General features: G+C 44.9%; 1 protein-coding gene across 1 annotated transcript in view; it reads right to left on the reverse strand.

Moving 5' to 3' along the window:
• The window catches only part of RGS6 (regulator of G-protein signaling 6), a 130,772-nt gene that overhangs the window by 84,449 nt on the left and 34,716 nt on the right, over nt 1-11,607 (reverse strand). The gene's annotated exons all lie outside the window — the stretch shown is intronic.

Raw genomic sequence — 11,607 nt, forward strand, 5'->3', positions numbered from 1 at the left:
AATCTCCAGGTATTTCCCTCCTTAGAGCTGGCAACCCTACTTTCCCCTCAGTGCCTGTTGGTAGGCAACTAAGCTTGGTCCTGTCACCTATTTTGGCCTTTGGGAGAAAACACATTGGGGCCAGTCCTGATAGGGTTGCCAACTCCCGATGGGAAATTCCTGGAGATTTGAGGGATGGTGCTTGAAGAGGGTGAGGTTTGATGAGGGGTGGGACCTCAGACAGGTACAATGCCATAGACAAATTACAATTGCTCTGCAGAAGGGAGGGCAGAAGTCAGCTGAAGTCAAAGGGGCAGATAATGGTAGGTTGATGGTTAGCTGGGAAGGAAATGGAGTTGCCAACTCCAGGCTGGCAAATTCCTGGGGATTTGAGGGGTGGAGCCTGGGGAGGGTAAGGTTTGAGGAGGGGTGGGACCTCAGACAAGTAGAATGCCATAAACTCCACCCTCCAAACCAGCCATTTCATCATGGGTAACAATTGTTGCCAATCTCCAGGTGAGGGCTGGAGATCACTCAAAGAGGGTGGGGTTTGCGGAGGGGTGGGACCTCAGATAGGTAGAATGCCATAGACTCCACCCTCCAAACCAGCCATTTCATCATGGGTAACAATTGTTGCCAATCTCCAGGTGAGGGCTGGAGATCACTCAAAATTACAACTGCTCTTCAGGTAGCAGAGATCAGTTCCTCTGGAGAAAACAGTGGACTCTGTCATTATACCCTGCTGAGGTCACCACAGCAAATTGACACTGTTTGCCCAAAGCCGGAGCACTCTCCCAGAGCCTCTTTCTAGAGCTCGTTGTATTTATTTCCACAACAGGCCTTATTCCTAGTACTGATATAATGATATTCTAGGGACAATTTTTTTAAAATAAACCCCATTCCCAATGGCGGCGGCGGGGGGGAAATGGCTGCTGTGGGAGACAAGGTCAGGGAAAATGTCTGCCATGTGGACAGGAAAATCTGAAGTATTTTACTCACACAGCAGCCATCCAGGACTTTTACTATAATCTTTCTGACAACTTTGGGGCAAAGCAGGTTTGAGACAAATCAGAGAAAACACATGGAAACCCCAGGAGGTGTGCAAATGCATCATGATACTTTGAGGAAGGAGGAGGGGACTGACCCACAATTTCCCAACAGCATTGAACCAAGGGCAGATAACACATGTAGATGCCACCTATATCTTTTTTGCTCGTTTGCTCAGGCATTACAGCTAGTAGGGAAGTCTTTTTATTTATTCATTTCTTGTCCACCTTTCTTGTAAAAACTCAAGGCAGATTTCAGACCACGGCAAAAAAAACCCCAGAATGCTTTACACCAGTTTGGTGTAGTGGTTAAGTGTGCAGACCGGGAGAACCGGGTTTGATTCCCCACTCCTCCACTCGCACCTGCTGATGTGACCTTGGGTCAGTCACAAGCTCTGGCACAGCTGTCCTTGATTTGAGGAAGGGGGGGGGGCCTGACCCACAGTTTCCCAACAGCATTGAACCAAGGGCAGATAACGTGTAGATGCCACCTATATCTTTTTTGCTCATTTGCTCAGTTATTACAGCTAGTAGGGAAGTCTTTTTATTTATTCATTTCTTGTCCACCTTTCTTGTAAAAACTCAAGGCAGATTTCAGACCACAGCAAAAAACCCCAGAATGCTTTACAGAATTAAAAATATAATAAAACTGCATTATACAAAATAAAGAACAATGAAATAGAAACAGTATAATATATTGCATAAACCTGATTTCACACTTGGAGAACAATGGTCCAAGAAAATAGATTTCATAATTACAGAAAACTGAAGTACAGACACTGTGATACATCCAGTAAACAATGCAGTATAAAGGGGGGGGGGGTGTTGAGAAAAAACAGCTGCCTAAAATGTAACAGACAATTAAATTAAGATTGTATTACCTAAATAGAACGTGCCCTTTCATGCCTTATTCCATTCTACTACATCTCTGTTCCCTTTATAAAAATGCCCTCCTCATCAGCTCTTTTTACAGAGTATGGGAAACTTCCTAACTTTAACTTGTTGGGCAGAATAGAGTATATGTATGTGCAAAATTGGCTGTTTCCCACCTTACACTTTGTACAGATCAACTTCTGCGCAAACAACAGAAGCAATTAAGACATTTGCTTATTCCTTTCTTTACTGAACCAGGGACACATTGCAACCAGCCATTCTTTCCAGAAGTAATAGGTGGTTATATAACATTGACAGAACCATGAATCTGATTGTAACTGTAAGGATGCCCATTCGTCTAACAAAGTATTGCAGGGACAGGATAACAGCTCTATAATTCCAGCTATTTCCTTTTTATATATATTAGGCCCCAGTGTTCCTTGTAAATGGCACCTTGTGTTTTCTGAAGACAAGTGCCTGTCAGGATGACAAATGCCAAGGCAGTCAAGGGAAGAGAAAATGAAATGGAAAGATCAAGTTTGAGAGACTGTAAGAAATATAGATTTAATAGACTTGAGTCACTACTGTATGATTTACTACCTCTGTGCTCTCATCTAATGTGATCCACCACAGTAGGAAGACTGGGTTATACTGCAAAGTCCACAAGTGATCAGTTGTGGCACTCCTTCTGCCCTGTCTCTGCCAGCCTTGCCATGAGTGGGCCTTTCTAGGCCTTAGAATGGGAAGTAGAGGAGGCTGCTTCACCTCATTCCTCTTTTCCCCAGGCAATGGAGCTGCACCTGGCCCTTCCTCCTTGGCCATTGTCAGAAGCCTGCTTTTAAGACCTTACCAGTTCTATCTGCCCCTGGCTTGGATCCCGCCTTGGCCGGCATCTCAGCCAACCCCTAATGCAGGAGCCTGGCTGCCTGTATCTACCCTCCCACTTTTCTGCCATTGCCCCTTCCTCCTTTCTCCAACTCTGGCCTCTCCTCCATGGTCAGACCCAGCTGACCATGGGAGGGGGTAACTCGATCTCTGAGTCTGTCCTGGCTTGTACCTGGCCCAGCCTCCAACTATTCCTTGCAAGCCCTGTCCCATGGCTGAGATTCCTTCATCAGAGCCCTCCCCTGCAACCCTATCTCCACCTCTTCTAGCCCTGAGCCTGCCCTGCTAGTCCATGCCTGGCCATTGGCCATCCCAGTCTTCCCTGCTTTCCCGGTGTAATGTATCCGCCATTACCACGTGCGTGACCGTTGGACCATGCGGTCAAGCACAAGCCTTTAGCTTCGTTCGTGTAGAACAATGGCCAAGCGGATCCTAGCCCGCACCAATCAGAGGGCCAGGTCCGCAGCCGAGAGCCTATAAGACTCTCGGCTACTGTAAATAACCTATAGGGTGAATAGGGGCGTGTTTTGGTGGTGGGTTTTCTGGGCATATATACCGGCCTGCGAGCCGGCTGTCCTTGTCTTGTTCCTGATTGAATAAAGTACTCTTGCTGAAATCATTCCACGTTTCTGAGTACTTTTCACCCGGCCTCTTCTCTGCAGAGGCCATCTGGATTGAGGCCCAAAGGTAAGGGCCCTGTTGGCTGCCCCCCCACTCACTAGGTACCCGGCCAAGTTCTGGCTCTGGCCTGGTGGAACACTCTCCCAAGTAGGGTTGCCACCCCCCCCGGTTTCCCAGGGGCCCCCATTTTTTGGGGGGGGGTTTATCACTGGGGGCGGAAGATGGACTTGGCAACCCTACTCCCAAGTGAGATCAGGGCCCTGTGGGATCTCCTTCAGTTCTGCAGGGGCTTGTAAAATGGAGATGTTCTGCTGGGCTTTGGTTGAGGTGACAGGTGTCTCATTACTCTGGCCTCCCCTGCTCCCCCCCCCGACTTAGCTTATTCAGTAATGTTCGCCCACCACCTTTTTTTTTAAATTTTGGACATTTTATAGACCTATGAGTCATCTTGGTATGTTAAGTTATTGAACTGTTCGAACTGCAGAGCTAAGAGGCCGTTTTGCTAAAAAAGGGTATTCAAATAGATTATGCGATTGTGGATCAGGTGCAATGGAGACCTTAGATCATCTTATGTTATTTTGCCACCAGTGGATTGGGTGCAATAGAGACCTTAGATCATCTTATGTGATTTTGCCACCAGTGGATTGGCCCCAGATCCTGTTGGATTACTCCTATTTTACATAGACATCACCTTCCTATGGAACCTTGGGTGATAACCATATTGCTAGCAGATGAGGACCCTGAAACAACTCACTTGGTGGCAAAATATCTATCAATAGTGCTATTTTTAAAGCGGCTTTGAAATGCTTTAGGTAGTTTTATGTATATTAATTTTAATTTTAAAAATTTACAATCAATTTCCATAATATCATGGGATTTTATAGAATTTATGGAAGCTTATAAAATGTTGTCTATTAATATTGCTTATGAGTATGCTTATTAGTTTTTATTGTAAAATGTTTGGTCTAAATTATCCTGTAATTATATGTAATGTGTTTTATAGCTGTTTGTATGCTTGGCTTAAGACCTCTGGTCAATGAACTGTAGAATGTTTTCATTGTTTTATTTGTATTTTTAATATGTTGTGAGCCGCCCTGAGCCCTGCATGCAGGGAAGGTGGGATAAAAATCTAAACGATAAATAAATATACAAATATGTGCTAGCTCTATTATTACTGGGAATAACACACGTCCTTTCTTGCCAAGTCGCGGCGGGGGATCGTACGTCTTCGCAGAATCCGTGCTGCGGGGATGGCAAGACACGTTGCACCCACCGTCGGCAGGATATGACGCAACGCGTCGCTCTGGCAACGGGGCTCCAAACAGAGCAACGCGTAGCGTCATGTCCTGGTGACGGTGGTGCAATGCGTCTCGCTGTCCCCGCAGCACGGATTCTGCGAAGACATGTAGATCCCCTGCCACAATTTGGGAAGATTTGGGAGCCCTAAAATAAATAGAAACATCACATTCCAATAAGAATGAAAGAGAAAGCTCCAATAAAGTCTATTACCTATACTAAATACAAAATAAAATCTCTTGGTGAACGTTATTTTTTATATATGAAGATCCAGAATTAACATTCAATGAAAGAAATAAAAATGGGAAACGTCACTATGTCAACATAGGAATCATGCAAGCTGCATAAAATAATGACACATTTACTATAAATATGTGTAATGAGACAATATGATCTCACATCCAATTAGAGAATCTGGTCCGATTAGTTCTCTAAGAATTATTCTTTAAACTATCTGGCTCCAGATATCTCTGGGATCTATCAGATAAGGTTGTTTGCAACTCTTAACTTTGATAGTACAAATGAATTAATTGCAAGTTATGGTCTTTGAGCTCTCAATTAAAAACAAGAAATCTAATATTTCTGTAACTGTTTTAATTAACTATCAAAGATAAAAGAAAAACCCTTACACAATCAGATTGACCTACAGATGAACCTGATAGGAGCTCACCATGACAGGAAAACATGTGAAATCATCAAGAAAACCTGGGATTTAATCAAGGTTCTGCTACATGTGGGTTTAATGAAAACAGGATTAAGTGGCTATACTGGTAGTACCAGGGGTCATTTCGTAAAAAAAGAGGTGCAGGAGCTCATTAGCATGACTCATTAGCATAACTTATTTGCTTATGCCACACCCCCTGACATCACCGGAAGTGTGTCAGAAGGCGACACCCGCCGCTCTGGCTCCACTGGACTGTTTTGGATTGCTAGCTATTGGGGGGGGGGGACGTGCAGATCTTGGTCTTAAAGGTGCCACTGGATTGCTTTGGACCGGGGGGGCTCTGCAACTTACCTGGCTGCTTCTTGCTTGGACTGAGGGCTGCTGGGAGCAGGGGGTGGGGCTTGTTGCATGTGCCCGCCCCCTGGGCTCTTTACTGCCGGAGCTCCGCTCCTGTGTGTTCCTGCAGGAAATTACCCCTGGATAGTACTATATGCCTGCTAAACTGACACAAATGTTGGAGATGTGATAAGAAGATTAAGACCTTCTTGCATATTTGGTGGCATTGTTTGGAGTAATAAGTGTACTAGGAGAAAATATTTAAATTTATAAGCAACATTCTAGGTAGGCCAACAAATAAACACTTGAGGCTGGTTCTTTTAGGAATCTTATCTTCATCAGTATCATGTAAATACAGAATACTGAGGTGAAATAAGCTGGCAGCAGCTACAATTTTAATTGCTAATTTTTGCGTGAAAGATTCTTCCAAATATGCATGAATGGTTTAAGAAAATATGCTGTATGATACTTATGAATAAATATTTATGAGAAAAGAAAAACCCCTATTGGCAAGAAATTGTTTATAGAACAATGGTATCTGTTTATCAGTTACTGAGCTCATCTCTTTATTTTCTGTACTAGAGCCAGCGTGGTGTAGTGAGTAAGAGTGATGGACTCTAATCTGGAGAACTGGTTTTGATTCCCCACTTCTCCACATGAAGCCTGCTGGGGGATCTTGGGCCAGCCACAGTTGTCTCAGAACTCTCTCAGACCCACCTACCTCACAGGGTGTCTGTTGTGGGGAGAGGATGGGAAGGCGATTATAAGCTGCTTTGAGATTCCTTAGGGTAAAGAAAAGTGGGGTATAAAAACCAACTCCTCATCTTCTTCTACTACAAACTTCGTGTTTTCTATTCTGAACTCCCCACCCAACCCCTCAGATGGTAAACATGAAAATACATATGGCTGCAATAGCATTGGATATAAAGTAAGTAAAGCAAGTGCTTCAATGGCTGATTAAGCTGCCATTGTCAATTTTTCACCCAGGCTAGGAATTCAATGTTTCGGGGAGCATCTTCTGTCCCAGATGCTCGAAATCTAGGTGTGACTGGGGACGTATGATATGGCTTTCTCTCCTTGTCCAGGTGATGATTTTAGTAGGGTAGCAGTCGAAGAGGGAGGAGGTTCTTATCCCCGTCCTCACCAGAAGCTTTTCCACAGCAACTCTGTTGTGTCCGCGGACCGCCACTGGGCGCCCGCGGTACAGTGGAGCTTGAGTCTGGAGAACAATGGGAACCAGGCTCCTACACCCTGCCACTAGGGGAACCAATGGGACATTGGCGGGAGGTTTGAATGGGCCAATGGGAGGTTCCCCAGACTGTATATAAGCGGCCGGTCGGCCATTGGTGGGTGTGCGTGTTGTGTTGTGTACTAGTAAAGTGTGCAGTGTATCATGCGTGCCTTAGCAATTCTTCCATGCGGCTAACCCACTACACAACAAACTCCTTCCCCAGAAGCTACTTTCCCCTGCCATGAGATTTTGTTTACGGTTCACATCCAGAAAAATCTGGGTCCAAATATTACAACCAAAATATGAGGTCAAGGAAACAGAGGACTCTCACAAGTTATTATTTTCAACCTATTACTGAAATTATTGCTGTAAACAGGACAAATAAAGTCTCCCAGCTTTATCCCAGATCTCACGAAGATTTCAGACGGCTAGAGATGCAGATAAGGAATACTGTTTTTCCATTGCTCCCATCTTCAGAAACCCATGTCCAATAGATTACCCCCCACTCTAAAAAACAGCTCATGTTTATTTGGGGGCGGGCATGTATATTAGAAATGGCATTAACCCTCTTCCTGCCCACAAAATTAAATTCTGAAATGGGATGGGTGAGGGAGAAATATTTTCAATGTAGTTTTCAGACTTTTGATTCATTGGTGATCTTTGGTTTGACAAGAAGATAGAACTTGGGGAGTTTACAAACATTGATGTTGTTTGTTCTTTTTAATTCATCTAGCAGACAAGGGATCTCTTGAGTCCGTGTTATGCCATAACATCTGGAAATGTTCCATACAATTGTCCTGTGATATGTATGTAGTTCACGTCTGCATGAACGATCCCATCGCTTGTATCTGAAAGGGCAGTAATTGCTTCACTCTTGCTATCAGCATATGGTAACTGTTCCATTCACTGCCAGCAAGATACAGAGAGAGAGAGAGAGGAGAGAAGCACTGGATGTGCGAGTAACGAGAGGTCTCTCTTTATGTCATGGATGTTGGATCTTGACAGCACAGTAGCAGTTCTTTCTGCAGCCAATCAAGATGAATTAGGTGCATTTGTATGCAGTGTTCCCTCTAAGCTGAGTTAGTGTGAGCTAGTGCACAGTTTTTTAGCCTCCAGCTCACACATTTTTGTCTTGGCTCAGGAAGGACGGCCCCAGAGCAAACTAATTCATGCAGTAGCCAAATCGCTCGCACACAACTTGAATGCCAGTAGCTCACAAAGTTGAATTTTTGCTCACAGGACTCCAAAGCTTAGAGGAAACCTTGTTTGTATGAGTATCCTCCTGGTATTATAGGAAAAGCATGGACTGGTTTTGACCACAGGTCTGGGCAAGGAGAATGAACAGTAACTTTGTAGTCCACTCAGTGAAGGATCCTGTTGCAACCTAGAAGCAAGGTTTCACATGGCAGCAAAAATTCCTGCACAGTCCCCATGATAAGTCACATATATTATTGACTGATTGCACTACAAAGCTTTCCAAGATTGGCTCCCAAGTGACCATGGAAGGCCTGGCAATGAAGAATCAGCAGCCCATTTTTCTTACAGAACAATCGCTCTTTCTAAACACAGCAACCACAAAAAAAGAGGGACAACCCCTCAGGTTTTTTAAACTGCTACATTTGAAATGTTATAATACAATTGGCTGACTTCTTGGATCTTCTTTTCGGGGGTGTTTGTGAGTGCAAATTCCAAGAAAGAAATCAGCTCCTGACCCATTCTCCTCAAATAAATTGAACCCCATGTTCTGTACCAGCACCAGTTTATTCATTAGTAGCTGTATCATTTCTAGCACAATGAAATGGAATCATATCAGACTTTTTCTAGGGGAGAAGGAATCTTCTTTCATCTTGCTCCTTGACAGGATTCTTGTCGACATCAGAGTCTCAGGAAGCCCTTAACGGTTATGTAGAGGGCTTGGGCTGGACTGCACCAGAAACATTAATTAGAGAGTTGGGAAGAAAAGAGCATGAAATCTTTTCATGTTCTTCTTAGATCTGCCAGAAACCAAATCTGAAGTTTCAACCTGCAAATTAAATGCTCAGAACTGTAACCTCAGTTTCTTAGTGTTCAAGTGGTAAAAGCCAACAAAAAGCGCTGCCATGTCTGGACTCTGACTGATTGGCTGGGATGCCCGATAGGTGGCCAATGGTTAAGGCCTCCAAAGGTTTAAGCACATCCACCTCCACCATCCTTGTTAGAGAACTGGGTTTGATCATTCAGGTTTTGATAAATGGTATATTCACTAGAGAGGTAAATGCATGGATTAGGTTGTAGAGGCCTAACAGATTTACTCCGATTTCTTCCCCTTCTGTCTATTACTGTTTCAAAGTGTTTCAAAGTGTTAGAATGCTTATCTCAGATATGCCCACCACAAGCTTGTTATGAAGAAGAAGAGAAGAAATTGGATTTATACCCCACCGTTCACTCGGAATCTCAGAGCAGCTTACAAATCCCTTTCCCTTCCCCTCCCCACAACAGACACCCTGTGAGGTAGGCGGGGCTGAGAAAGCTCTGACAGAAACTGCTCTTTCAAGAACAGCTCTGACAGAACTATGGCTTGCCCAAGGTACTCCCGCCAGGTGCAAGTGGAGGAGTGGGGAATCAAACTCGGTTCTCCCAGATTAGAGTGCACGCACTTAACCACTACACCAAACTGGCTCTCATGTTTGGCTGAAAGACAATGGCTTTCCCAAGGAGTTTAGGGCAGGAAGCATAGGTGCAGAGTTCACAGCATACCTGAATAAGACTAGGAGAAACAATGCGCCTGGCTCTGGCATAGGATCAGGCACACACTCCTGCCTGCCTTTCCCATCCTGCATCCTTCCTGCAAGGAAGCTGTATCCTGCACCATAGTCATTCCATCTGATAACCTGCTGCTCCTGGTTTCCCACTACAACAGGCCAAAGGCAAAGGCAAGGAAGCTGTATCATGCACCATAGTCATTCCATCTGATAACCTGATCTCACTAAACAGGCTGGCCAGCACTGCTTTAGGGTACTTCTATGACATTTGCAAACTTTTCTTCAAGTCTATGGTGAGAAAAAAGGTTTCTTCTCTCTTCTCTCTATTTTCAGTAAACTGGTATCCCATGTTTTCAAAGCTGGCATTTAAGATATATATATATCTTATACAAGCATGTTCCAGCCTCGATTCCTGAAAAACCTTCCAGGGGAAAACTTTTTCATCTAGTTTATTAGCCAAACAAGATCTGCCTAACAGTCTGTGGGCGACACGATCCTACTCCAAGCTGGCAAAGTGTTCAGCATGCAAAGAGACACCTCTCTGCTATACTTAATATCAAATATTAGGGGATTGATTTGAATGAGGTTGATGTCCTTAACTCCCAAATTCAATCCCAAAGAATCATCCTCTCCTTTTCCTGCTCTAATTTGCCATCTCTGATTTTCAAAATGAAACTGGGTCTGTTTAAGAAGGGAATTTTCCCCTCTTGTGTGTTCCACAATTCCATCGTTATACCTTTATGCCACAAGAAACAGTCTGACCCAGTTATGATGTCTACCTCTCAAGCAGAGACTCATATGGATACTGAGACTCTTCAATCAAATTTAATTTCTTGGGAGGAAGTGTGTGTACAGCTTTGGTTAGCCTCTCGGATTCCCCAACCCCTCCAGTCCCTAATAGCCTTTTGGCTTCCAAGCCTTTGACAAATACTCTAGAAGATGACTTACTTAACACCTTTGGAAGCCTTTCTTGTGAAGCCCAGCAGACTATTATTGATAGATTAAACTTCATGAGTCATAAACTGTGTGGGATTAAAGACATGGAGCCTCAATTATTTAACTCTAAGAGTCAAGAGTCAAGGAAACCAGGTACACACAGTTGATTCACCGGAAGCGTCTATGGATCTGAGGATATCTACCCCCAGTACCCAAATTCACCAAAGGGTGTGTGGAGAAGGCACTGCATCACAGAGCTGCAATCAGCTACTTAGGACTGAAGGCCTCCCTGAAGAGATAGAAGTAGAACTTATACCACAGGATTTGAATGAACTCACTGCCCCAAAACCCCCAGAGGTCCCACAAACACATTCTTTTCCTCAAGTAGCAATGAATGGATGTGTCTGTCTTGAGCATAATACATCTTATGCTTGCCATGTCCCCCCGGGGGGGCAGGGAAACCCCCGTTCCAGAGGCCTGTTCCCCGCCGGCGGCAGATCGGGCCCCGGGGGGGACCCCACCCCCAAAGCACGGGACGTGCCCGGTGTCAGCACATCACCCGGAAGTGACGCAGCCCCACCCCTGGTGCGCCCAACGTGGCTGCGTCACTTCCAGGTGACGTGCTCGCGGTGCGGGTGCGCTTCGCGCATGCGCGGGCGCTCCCAGAGCAAGCCGGGAGTCCCCCACTGTGGCTTAAGGTAGGACTTGGCAACCCTAATACATCTCTGAATTTAATTTCTGAACTAGACTGACTAACTGACTGATGGGCCTATGGGAAGCCCCCAGAGGCGGACACTCAAACTTATTTCTTGGAATATTGCTGGGTGGAGCAACAAAATAGTCATGTTATGTGTAGGATTGGGAGATGGGGCCTGGTGCGGCCTAGGCCCAGGAGAGACCTGTGTGGAAGTGGGAAGCAGACAGCCTACAAACCCCACAATGCTTAGCAACGGTTGTAGCCAGGGCCGGCTCACCCACTAGGCGAACTAGGCCTTCGCC

Source organism: Gekko japonicus, unplaced genomic scaffold (genome assembly GCF_001447785.1).
Source record: "Gekko japonicus isolate JY-2015 unplaced genomic scaffold, Gekko_japonicus_V1.1 scaffold27, whole genome shotgun sequence".
NCBI classification, from domain to species: Eukaryota; Metazoa; Chordata; class Lepidosauria; order Squamata; family Gekkonidae; genus Gekko; species Gekko japonicus.